The 12,722-nt window shown below is 36.9% G+C and overlaps 1 protein-coding gene across 3 annotated transcripts in view; it reads left to right on the top strand.

The window, feature by feature from the left end:
* Positions 1–12,722, top strand: part of LOC134203966 (atlastin) — a 95,315-nt gene that overhangs the window by 24,632 nt on the left and 57,961 nt on the right. Inside the window, exon 1 of one of the 3 annotated variants that reach the window (XM_062678812.1) lies at positions 7,175–7,466. The exons of the other annotated variants lie outside the window; for them this stretch is intronic. The gene's annotated coding sequence lies outside the window, so the exon portion shown is untranslated. Of the gene's footprint in view, positions 1–7,174; positions 7,467–12,722 lie in introns of those variants that run through there. 3 annotated transcript variants of the gene reach the window in all.

Raw genomic sequence — 12,722 nt, 5'->3', positions numbered from 1 at the left:
CGTAAACAGTTCTATTGATTCGTGGCATATTTTCAGATATTCATACAAGAGCGCGTTAAATCTCTTCACGCATAACTCTCGCAAGCTCATACTTCGCCCAAATTGAATCTTATTCGATTATCATGAATCGATTAATCGAAGTAATCGATTAATTTGCGACATCTCTAGTGATCACCAATAAATTAATTTCGACTACGTTTATTGGTCTATGTGGTCGATTTGATTTTTTGTAAAGCCGTCACGTGAGACCCACGTAACCTTATGGACCGACAACTCAAAACATGAGCGCATTATGGGAAGCCGAAAACGGAGGTCTGTTCGTAGAATTCTGTGGTAATAATGACATGGTGATCGCTCTTCCCTCGTCGGCTTCCCACAAATTCACGTGGGTCTCCTGTGACGGTTTTATAGAAAATCAACCCAATTAGGTTATCATTTTTTTGTAAATATTAGTGTGAATTGTCAGTTAGGTTATCAAATTATATAAATTAAATCGTGCCTTTTAAGGCTATAATGTTAAATAAGATGAATCAAAACCAAAGCTGAAGGGCTTAAAGGCCAACCAAAGCCAACCAAAAACTATTGTTAAAAACCAAAAAAAATAAAAATAAATTGAATTTAAGTTTTTGGGAGCCCTTAAAAACAGACGGAAAGTTTAATGGCGGTTCCCGTTGGCATGGCCATCTAGCTCTTTTCTCATGTCGATGACTCCTTGCAACCCGCAAATTCAATTCCCCAATGAGGAGATAATGACCATTGATCTGATATCGATATCAGCACTTTGTTCATTGTTTGGGAGAAGACAACAGCTGTCGACGAAATGAAAGCTAGATTCATGGGAATAATAAACGGTGTGTTATAAGAGATGTAGAATATTTTGATTACAAAAAAATTCGAAGGTTTTTTTTTCAAATTTTTGAGATTGTGGTTAATTGAAAAACAGAATACTTTAGATCACGGCGTGTGTATGGGGGACCTGTATGACAAAAAAATGAGCATCGCCAAAACTTTCACTACGTGAAAATATAGCTCTTAAGCTTTCATTTCGTGACTATTTGAAAAAAACCTACCGAGGGGTCTCGAACAACATTTTTCTCCCTGAAACGGATGTTTGTAGTTTTAAGACCAATTTTTAAGTTTTAAGACCTGGATTTTTTTATTCCACTAATCTTATATAAACTCAGGGGTACCGAAATTACCAAGTTATAGTCTAAATTAATAGTTTGTTGGAGCTCAAGCGTCAAAGTGCATGACGAAGAACTCGATATATTTATTTTATCCCCTGCAAACAGCTAAGAAAGGCTTGGATGGAGATTATGCTCTGCATTGTCATCTTATGCACATATACATCCAATTCTTTCCCAAATATATACCAAAATTGAAACTTTGGTGGTAAATTTGATGGTAAAAAAAATGGTAACTTGGCTTAGAAACCTCGCAGTTAATAACTGTGGAAGTGCTGATTGAACACTTAACTGTGAGGCGGCAATGTCTTAGTGGGGAATGTAATGCCAAAATGAAGAAGGAGAAGTAATGTAGATACACATAATTCACTTTTTACACTTTTCTTTCTGTCGTATTTTTGATTGTGTAACTTCAATTTATCACTAAAAACTATCCAACATGCTCATAGAAATCCTTAATACCTCATTCAAATAGAAATCAGATTTCAATTGATATACGGTAAACAGATGAGCGCAAAAATGAGTCATGTTAAGTACACAATAAAGGCAAAAATGGAAGTAAATATCTAGCTTTTAGTTTAAAATAAAATCTCTTCTGATTTCAACAAAAAGTGACATGGGTATAAAAAAAAACTTAAAAATATGTACTGATATTGAATATGTAGATCATATCATGAGAACGAGTGATTCATCCAGACAAGCAAATTCATTTTACTACAAATGTTGTGGCAAACATGCAACTTTCTATGATATTGCACTGCGTGAGCTTGGAGAAATACTCATTCGAAACGATTATTTTCACTTGAAATTCATTACCAATTTAAAAATTAGTCCACTTTTCATTGTGTTGTCGCATTATTGCTATTTTGCTTTTGGCAATCACTTTCAATAACGTTCAATTATTTGGTCAAGCCGAATACCACCAACATAAAACGCAAACACAAAACCTGGACGATCAGAACCAGGGTAGTTTTAGAAGTTTTGGAGAAGAGTTTGAATTTTAGACACAAAATCGTGCTGAAGGGATGACTCTAAAAAAATCTAAATTGCCTAAGAGTTCAGAAAAGTTAACCAGTATACGAAAATCAATCTCCTGCCCTATGCATCAAATGCATCTTCTTATAAAAAGACACTTACTTTCATGACTCTTGGTACAACCACCAGACTTTGAAGTAATCGATGAGCTTTACTTTTATTCATCTATCTAGTGGAAAAAATCTAGCTCAACAATGATCAGAAGCGTAATTTAGAAAAGCTTTACTAATTATTAAGTCCCGTTAATATTTATAAAAACTCCATAGAATAAAATGTATTCCTTACTTTCAAAACCAAAAATATCTTTATAAAACCATCCCACATAGAAATGCCGAGGAAATGTCTAACCCAGAGGTCCCCAAACTTTTGGATATGCGACCCACCTAGCAGAATCCCATATTGCTTGCGACCCACCAGGTACCAAATGCATTGATTTTGTGAAATTAGATAAAAATGAGTTCGCGTTAGATTGGACAAATTATAATAAATTGTTTTATTTTCCATCATTGTATTTGTCAAAATTTCGCCAATTTTTTGGATTGGATTGGATGGAATTTTAATTTAACTTGGGTTGGATTCAGACTGATTTTGAATTGGATTTCGATTTGATTAGGATTGGATTTAGATTGGATTTGAATTAGATTTGGATTGGATTTGAATTAGATTTGGATTGGATTTTAAATAGATTTGGATTTGATTTAGATCGGGATTGGGTTCGGGGCTTACATTTGGATTGTATAGGACTTCTTTCTACTTGTCCAAATATCGTATAACAAAAAAAGGCCGTTGACATCGTCAGGTTTGTTGTTCTTTAATCATCTAATCATTAGTTAGATCCTAATTCAAAATATGGAATAGATTTGTGGGACAAAATAGTAACAAAATTATGAATTAGGATTTGTCTTTCGCGACCCATCACTGAACAGCCCACGACCCCCCTGGGGGTCGCGACCCACAGTTTGGGAACCTCTGGTCTAACCTAAACATTTCCTAGACCGACCCGGGAATACAACTCAGCCACCTGCAGCATGGTCTTGGCATGCTTATCTCGATAGGTTAAAATAGTTTTATATTATCTTGGAAATGTTATAAAAAATCATTAGGTTTTCAGAAATCGTTATGTCTTGAATGTCGGAATCCTGTCGTTTTTTGAGCTCAAACAATCAATTTGAAATTTCTCAATTATCTGGAATAATTTCTACGAATTTCGCTAATTTTCATTTAAATCCAAAAAGTATAAAATTGAAACTAAACAAACACTGTTAAAAATATTAGTGGGTTCAACCCTTGCGAAGCAGTATGTTTGCTAGCCAAATGTTGAACTTAATAATGCGTCATGCTTTTCCATATTTGAGCCTTTTAAATTAGGTTCAAAATAAAAGAACATGAAGAATATTCATTCCTTGCATTTAATTCATGAAAAATAGTTAAAAAAATAAATGACGAGTCAACTCGTAAGGGACTCGTGACTGGCAGTTGGTATTAGATTAGAATGCAGGTTCCATTTGGAAAGGAAAAAAAAGTTGTTCGGGACCCCCGGTAGATTTTTTTAAAATACCCAGGAAATGAAAGATAAGAAGCTATATTTTCACGTAGTTGAAATTTTAGCCATGCTCATTTTTTGTGATAATATTGTTCTACTGAACACGCCGTGAGATAGGCATTCCGATTTATTTATAAGCAGCCCATTCTTATTTAACAACCATTGCTCATCCGCAGATCAAGCATTGCATGGTTTGTTTTTTTCTGACGTTTTACAAAAAAAATAAGTTTTATTATCTACTAGCAGACCCGACGAACTTCGTTTCTCCTAAAATTGATTTATTCTCAGATTAATTCTCGAGTTATGAAGAAATTGATGTTTCCAAAGGGGGAGAGGTCTCGAACTATCTTAAGAACCTTCCCCGCCCCCAGAAACCTCTGCATACAAATTTTCACGCCGATCGGTTCAGTAGTTTCGCAGTCTATAAGGTTCAGACAGACAGAAATTCATTTTTATGTATATAAGAAGAAGAAGATACCCTGCCATGTTGATTTTTTTATGTTTCCACTTTGTCTTGTTATTCCGTTGGAGGTAGCAGTGACGAAGGAGGTTCCGTTTCAATTTAGGCCGACGCAGATGTGGCCAATTAGATTTCCAATAAAGCTATCATGGGAGAGCCACGTGATCTTGTGAACCGGTCGATGGGGATAAAGCGAATCTTCGATCATGTCCTTGTTGCAGCAGGACTCTGCGAGCAGCACACTTAAAATAAATCGCAGATTTCTGTGAAATTTCACCGAAATCTCAACAGCAGAACTGTTCGGTAAAAATTTTAACAAAGGAAAATACCGCAGAAAATCAGTGAAATAATTACCGAACAAATCTGCTGTTGAGATTTCGGTGAATTGAAGCAAAATTCACCGAAATCTGTGAAATGATTTAAGTGTGAGTGTTCCGTTTTTTTTCATAAAACCTTCTAATTACCCTGCAGGTTTCATTGTATTTTTTTAGGAACTCATTCCTTAAAATACGCGCACCAAAAATGTTTATTTTTTTTAATTTCGAAATAAATTTTCCTTGTGGTGATACTGCCTTTCTCGTATGAAGCCGAGAGATAAACCTTTTTGATTCAATTAATCATTTTTGTCATAGTTTTTAATAAGGTTTTGTTCCTCGTCGAAAGATATAGTGAACTGTGAACTCTGTCTAACTCGATGTTCTGTAACTCGATAGTTTATATAGTTTAGCCGAATGCCGTTAGTTAGAAGGAAAAAGTGAGAAGTAAGTAGTAGAAGTAAGTGGTAGATAGAAATGAAAAGTGAGAAATAAAAAGTTAGTAGTGAGAAGTGAAAAATGAGAAATAAGACGTGGAAAAAGAGAAGTGAGATGCGTGGAGTTGGAAAAAAAAAGTGAGCAGTGAGAAGTGCGAAATGAGAAGTAAGTAGTGGAAAGTGAGAAGTGAGATTGGCGAAGAAAGAAGTGAGTAGTGAGAAGTAAGTAGTAAGAAGTGAGAAATCAGGAGTGAGAATTGTTGTGAGAAAGGAGTATCGAGAAGTCAGAAACGAGATTCTTCCTTTCCCCTGCTTTATTTTTTCTGCTTCCTTCTTTTGTCCTATTTCTGTTCTTTATCTCTCCACTCACTTCTCAACATCTCGCTTCTCACTTTCCAACTATCATCTCTCACTTTTCACCTCTTGCTTCTGTTTTTCTTGCTTCGCAACCATCACATCTCACTTCTCATCTCATTCGAACATCTCGTTTCTCACTTCTCGGTGCTCGTTAGTCACTATTCACTTCGAGCATCGTACTTTTCATTTCACTTAATAAAGAATCAAATTTTTACGCGGCGAACTGACTGAGCCGATCGAACTGAATGACGTGCACTGCGCTCGCGATACATACCACCGCGGCGGACAGTACACTTAATATATCGCGAATGAAACGCGTTGGAGTGCTTGGGCGGCATAATCTAAAAAAACATTTTCTCACAATCTGAAACCTACACATCTAAACATTACATTGTAAAATTATACACTATTTAACCAATGTATTTTTATTTTTATACACTATAATAACGTTTTTATAGCATTAAGAAACTTGGCCGGCGCCGTTATTGATCAATTTTTGGGAGCTGCTGGAACGTGCACTTCGAGAATAGATGGTCAATCCTAACCGCTATTCACTTGGATCGAAGTGCAATTCGCACCAGCTCTGATCAATCACGGAGTAGCAACCATTGATATGTACAGTCAGTCTAAGCTAAGCTAACTATAATAACGTTTTTATAGCATTAAGAAAATAAACATTAGGGTGGCTCAAATTAGTATGGGAAAAACTTTTTTCAATTTTTTTGGTGGGCCGCCCTCTTATTCGGTTCTGTTCGATGTCCTGATGCTCTGGACAAAATTTAAGCCAAATCGGTCAACGCTTGGGCGGTGCTAAACTCGTTGGAAGTTTATATGCAAAATTGTATGCAGAAACATTCAAAAACAGTGAATTGCAGTTGTACGGCACAACTTACGATGAAGAACTATGATACTCATTCAGATCTTGAAGAATTTTATACAGAATATTATGCAGAAAACCGTAAGAAGATTAGAGTTTTCCCGGCTAAGTTATTAGCATTTCTCTGAAGTGGGGTTGGAGCAAATTTCGTTTCTTTTACCTTTGAAAAGAAATAAATTCATCCCTACAACACTCCAGTAAAATGCTAATATCTTTGCCTAATAAACTCCAATCTTCTCGCGGTTTTCAGCATAACATTCTGTATTTAATTCTACAAGAACTGAATGAGTATCATGGTTCTTGATCCTAAATTGTGCCGTCCAACTGCAAATCACTGGTTTTGGATGTTTCTGCATACATTTTTCCATATAAACTTCCTACGAGTTTAGAACCGCCCACACGTTGACCGATTCGGCTGATATTTTGTCCAGAGCATCAGGGCATCAAATAGAGGGCGAATAAGGGGGCAGTTTGTATTGAAATGATACCCGCTCATTCATATCAGAAGGGCAAACAATATTTGTATTAAATTCTACAGAAATCACTTCATGAAGTTTTGTTCCCCAAAATTCATAGATTTTCAAAAGCTTGTTTACAATTATTATGTAATAAATAACTATTGAATTAGATCTTAGCCAGTATTTCGTTTTATGGAAAGTGTATGTTAGAGAAAGAAGAAATGCTTGAAGAATCGGTTGCGTATACACAACATGGAAGGTTTAATCCGCGGCAAGCATCACATTTCATTGAATTTAAATCCGTTTGGCCAGCATGCTAAGCGGGTCTTTTGCAAACCAACATTTGTCGAAGACACCCCATTCTACGGTATCCACATTTTGACGAGCTCCGCCGCCCAAGCACTCCAACGCGTTCCATTCACAATTATTAACCAAAGTCTACTGCCCGCGCCGCGGTGGTATGTACGGCGAGCGCAGAGCACGTCATTCAGTTCGATCGGCTCAGTCAGTTCGCCGCGGTTGTCGTCGTCGGCAGGATCTGTGCCGCACCCGGACGTGTTTGGACGTTCAAAAATAGTTATCCGTCGCAAGTGACTACTAAACTGACGATCGGTGTACGGCCAGCTGTGCGTGATTCAGCCGCGGAAATCTCGGAAAGTTACGATCGTTCTATTCCGGGCCTACGAGCAACTGAGGCTGTTCGTTTGTCAGGTTCTGACCGGATTCCAAACGCGAACCACTTCTGCCGTGTGGTGTGGAAATTTCGCTGCCAAGGCCGGATCTCCGAAGGAGTCGATCGGTGTGAGTGTCATTGCGGTGATCTGCTTCGTTGTATAAACTTGGAAAGGTGACGTTATGGGGATGTCCATAAATTGCGTTACGGTGTTCGAGGGGAGGAATGTTTCGAATAACATAACATGACGAATTAAACCAAATTTTCGAAGGTCGCATTACCAAAAACGTGGGACATTGCCTTCTGTAACGTGCTGTTAATGGATGTTCCCCTGTAATAGCTCTTCACCTGTTGGACTGGGTCGCGCAATGCATTGCAATCAATGTCCAATGCGAGACAACCGACCCGATGTAGAAGGAATTGATGGACGCGCGCGCGTGTTTGTTGTGAAAGCACGTGAGTGAATGTAGTCGTATGATTCGAGTCGCAGAGGAGCAGGTCGATCGCTTCTTTCGAATGGAGCACGCTTGACAAGTGTGCATTATCCTACCTTAGGCTAGATTTGCTGATTTGAATGCAATAAAGGTGATTGAAATTGAAAATTGAAATGGTTGCGCTGTGTTGGGCAACGTTAATCGAAAGTCTGATCACAGATGAACAAACGTACCGATCAAAACGTTTTTATGATTGAAACTACTGGAATTGATATATCGCACAGTTAATGTTCGCCAACCAAGTGGGAAGGCATTTGAATCCACCGTAGAAGATCTTTGTAGTGCATTGTCTGTTTGTATGTGGCCAGATAATAACACCGAAATCAAGGCTAGCGCCGTGTGTAGCAACATAGGAGACTGATACGGTGGCTTATCGGTTTTGGAGTGTTGTTAAACGTGCTACCTTATATGCAATGTAATCCACGGTTGTCGTCAGGGCGAAGAAGTAGAAGAAGATACTAAGATATTGGTTTCTAGGGGTTTTGGCTGGCTTTATTAATAGGCCTTAAACAGAGCGAAAATAAGCAAACAACAAGAGGAAAGCCACTTACAGAGCCGAATGATGTGTACCTCTATAATTGAGTGTGAACTGTGACGTCTGCTGAGGTGAGCTCGCGAGAGAGCGAGCAGTCATCGGCAAAGAATTATATTGTGGTTTTTGCTACCCAGTGACCGTCGGGTTGGTTTCAAACACGTTGGCGTGAGTTGGCGCAAATCGCAGGAGTAACACTTTAGGATAAACGGCGTTGACGCCAACAGAAATAAAACGCGTACCGATGTATGAAATCTTGATAAGCACCATTGATAATGGTGTATTGTTTTGTGCATTGCCTTTTTATAGCCATTGGTGAGTTGAAATATGAGGTGATGTATTGCAATGTAAGTCTTGGACATTAATTCTTTTTGATCGATAGCTTGGAGAGGTTTATTTTTTGGGATTATACCAAAAACGAACGGGTAACAAATAGGGTTACTGCTCCTTGACTTCATAACATGTACGTACACATATCTATAACAATTTAAAACAAATGTTCGGAGTCCGGAGTCGAATTGCCCTGTTTTTCATTCTTGTGATTTTAACGTAAACTACGTCATACAGGGTGTCAAATGAGAATTTCAAAACTGGAGACCGTCACGAAATCATGTAAGATTTGTAACATTAATAGGTCCTTTATCTTTCAATGGATTTTAATGTTTATATATCAATCGATTCGTAAACTTTCCACCAATTTGCCAGTAGTATTGAAATTATTGATTATCAACGCTAGACTATTGAAAATTTTAGTTCTTTCATGCATCATGCATCCCCCATACAGCGCGTTCCAATCCTTGGTAATTGCCTACTTTTAGGGTATTATCTATTATTAAACTGGGTTGTATGAATGGGGTGGCCCAGCCGCTAGACAGTGGAGTCCCTACTCCTTCATAGAGTGGGAGATGCTGCTAAAGCTGGGTAGTATTGTCGTGGGATGGTTCCTTCTCTTCTGTATACACACCCGTTTTAAACCACTCAGAGGCTGAGTGAAATTGTATTGCCGTCTCTTTTGACGTAAACTACGTCTAAGGGGAAGACTCGGATACAGGGTGTCAACCCGAGTAGAGGTGAATAACAAACAAATAACATAATAATAACAAATTTTGATGTTATATCAAGTTTTGTTATTCCTATGTTATTCATAAATAACACAAAATAGCAAATCAATATCTTCCACATAACGTACGTATTCACATATGAGTTTCCATAACATTGTAAATTAACGTCCAAGTCGGGTGGTTTAATCCCCGGAAATAGGCAATTAACTTTGATTGAACTGAACCTGAGTTGCGTGCTCTTGCCTACGCAATGCGGTCGGGTCTGAGCTTGACGACCGACTGGCAAATGCTTACACAACCTCACTTGATCAGTACCGTTGCTGATGAAGAATGTGTATACAGGGTTGCCACATTTAAATCTGTATTTTTGCCCCGGAAAATCTTTATATCTGTATCTCAAGTCAAAAAATCTGTATTGCAAATCTGTATCGATCTGAACCAAGTCATATTTGTTTTTAATAAAGTTAGGTTTGAAAAGATAAAGTCCGGAAATACTATGCGGAACTACAAGTCAGACATTTCAATATTTAGCATTTTTTTTGCACATTTCTTTCCAAGGATAAAGGAATACAAGCAACAATGTTTGCTTTTTCATTTACGAATAACATATGGCACGGATCCAATATAGTCATATGTAAAACAACTTTATTGGACTAATATTCAGTCACACATAAAAGAAGCACTGATAAACTGTTTCAAAGCATTTCAGTTAAGATCTAAGATAGCTATACCTGATTCTATAGTATTATTTTTAGAGCATTTGCTGAGACCACATGTATTAAAATATAATCTGAACATTTTCCAGAACATAATCTGATCGATTTTCGAAATCATGGATCTGCATAAATTAACAACCCTTAAAGCGTAAGGCGATTTTTTTAGAAATCGTCGGAAATATTTTTAACGTAAATAACCATTGGAATCATTAACATTAAACGTATTTTCGGTTTGTTGTTTTAAAACAACATTGCGCATTTAAGGGTTAAGAACAAAACCTACCAGACACCATGTACTGTATTTTTAAATTGAATATTAGTTAATCTCAAAAGAGTTTTTAATAAAATCATTTTAAAGTAGCATAAAAGAAATTTACAATGATTTTTGGCACAAAAATCTTCAAGAAATCTAAAAGACTATTATTTTTCCATTTACTTCCACTATTAACTTTTTTATGTATCAACAAGCAGATACGTATTTCGTTTCCTACTTGGAAACTTCTTCAGTGTTTGTTATCGACAACAAACACTGAAGAAGTTTCCAAGTAGGAAACGAAATACGTATCTGCTTGTTGATACATAAAAAAGTTAATAGTGGAAGTAAATGGAAGAATAATAGTCTTTTAACCTTGTAGCATTTCCCCTAAGACGCTCTAAAATAATTAATCATCAAGAAATCTGTAAAATCTGTAAATTTTCCAAAAATCTGTATATCTGTATATACAGATTCTTGGTCACAGCCTTACCTCAAAAATCTGTAAAATACAGAAAAATCTGTATATGTGGCAACCCTGTGTGTATAGCCGCCAGACATTCTAAATACTCACGCTCCTCTAATGTGGACGTGTACAATACACATGTGGAAGTATTGGCTTGAGAAATGGATTGCGAGTGATTTGACTATGCGTCCAATTTGGGAATCTCGAGCTCGTTCAGTAGCCGCTAGGTTGCGAAGGCCGACGGAGGTCCTTCGTAGCTTAGTTGGTTAAAGCACCAGTCTAGCGTACTGTAGGGTCATGGGTTCGAGTCCCATCGAAGGGAAAGTGGTTACCTCCAATACATTTTTCAAATCAATATCTTCCACATAACGTACATATTCACATATGAGTTTCCATAACATTGTAAATTAACGTCCAAGTCGGGTGGTTTAATCCCCGGAAATAGGCAATTAACTTTGATTGAACAAAATAGCATCGTAACAATAAATTTTGTTATAATAGTAAAATTTGTTATTTATGTGTTATTGTTCGAAACAGCAGAATAACAAATGAAGAACACATCATGTAATCTTAACAAAATTTGTAATTCATTTATCATTTGCATTTTCAACATATCAATAATAACTGATTTTGATATTTCCTTCTCTGCAAATATTTTGCTATTGGTTTGCTCTTATATTAGCAAAATGAGTTATTTTTTAGTTATTCGCTCGAACAATTTTTGCTATTATTTTAGTTATTTTAGCAACTATATCAAACAAACTAGCATCAGATTTTGCTATTCTGTTATTCATATATTAATAGTAAAATTTGTTATTCTTTTGCTATTTTCTTCTACCCGGGAAATGAGAATTTCAAAACTGGGGACCGTCACGAAATCATGTAAAGCTGGGTAGTATTGTCGTGGTTGTCGATGGTTCCTTCTCTTCTATATAGAGCGGAATAGTTGGTTCAGTGTACTATATTTGGTTCTACGTAGTTTACGTCGAGCGGTCGTGTCTTGTATACAACCCCAATCTTTTTTCAGCAGTAACGACGCATAATAGCAACACTAAATATCCTAGAATAAGCAGAATTTTTGGAACTATTCTTGTCATATGAGCATTCTGCATTAATGAGATTTTGAAAATATTCTTTTTTTGGATTCCTGTGTGATCTATGGTCAAAGTGCGTCAACATAAATCGCTTAACTAGGTTTCACAGAGCTGACAAAAATATAGAATATCTCAACTAAGTAGTGCAAGAAACCCTTGTATAACCTTGTATAACAAGAAACCCTTGTAAGTGTAAGATATAGCTTCTAGGAGTACTCAATCTATTGAGAAGCTCGTAAGAACCTTTGGAATCCCAAAGGAAGTTTTCAAAAGCTCCTGAGAATTCGTGAAACATTTTGGCTATTACGCCCTTTTGAAATGTTGGTCTAGAATTAACAAAACGACCTGATTATAACAACTGTTAATCCAACATAAACAAAGTTTTGAATTTTATTTATCTATAGAACAGAAAAGCAGTTGACAGCTTATACCAAGCAATAACAGCTATGAAGGAACTACCAGGGAGCATCATACTTACTGTGCAATTCGAAATCCGAGTGAACCGTTATTATTTTAAATTAGGTATATCCAAAAAAGTCCTCCTTAGCCGTGCGGTAAGATGCGCGGCTACAAAGCAAGACCATGCTGATGGTGGCTGGGTTTGATTCCCGATGCCGGTCTAGGCGATTTTCGGTTTGAAGATTGTCTCGACTTCCCTGGGGATAAAAGTATCATCGTGTTTAGCCTCATGATATACGAATGCAAAAATGGTAACCTGGCTTAGAAACCTCGCGTTTTATAACTGTGGAAGTGCTTAATGAACACTAA

This window comes from Armigeres subalbatus, chromosome 1 (assembly GCF_024139115.2).
Source record: "Armigeres subalbatus isolate Guangzhou_Male chromosome 1, GZ_Asu_2, whole genome shotgun sequence".
Lineage (NCBI taxonomy): Eukaryota > Metazoa > Arthropoda > Insecta > Diptera > Culicidae > Armigeres > Armigeres subalbatus.
The sequence above is the reverse complement of the archived record's forward strand: the minus strand, read 5'-3'. Positions and strand labels throughout refer to the sequence as shown.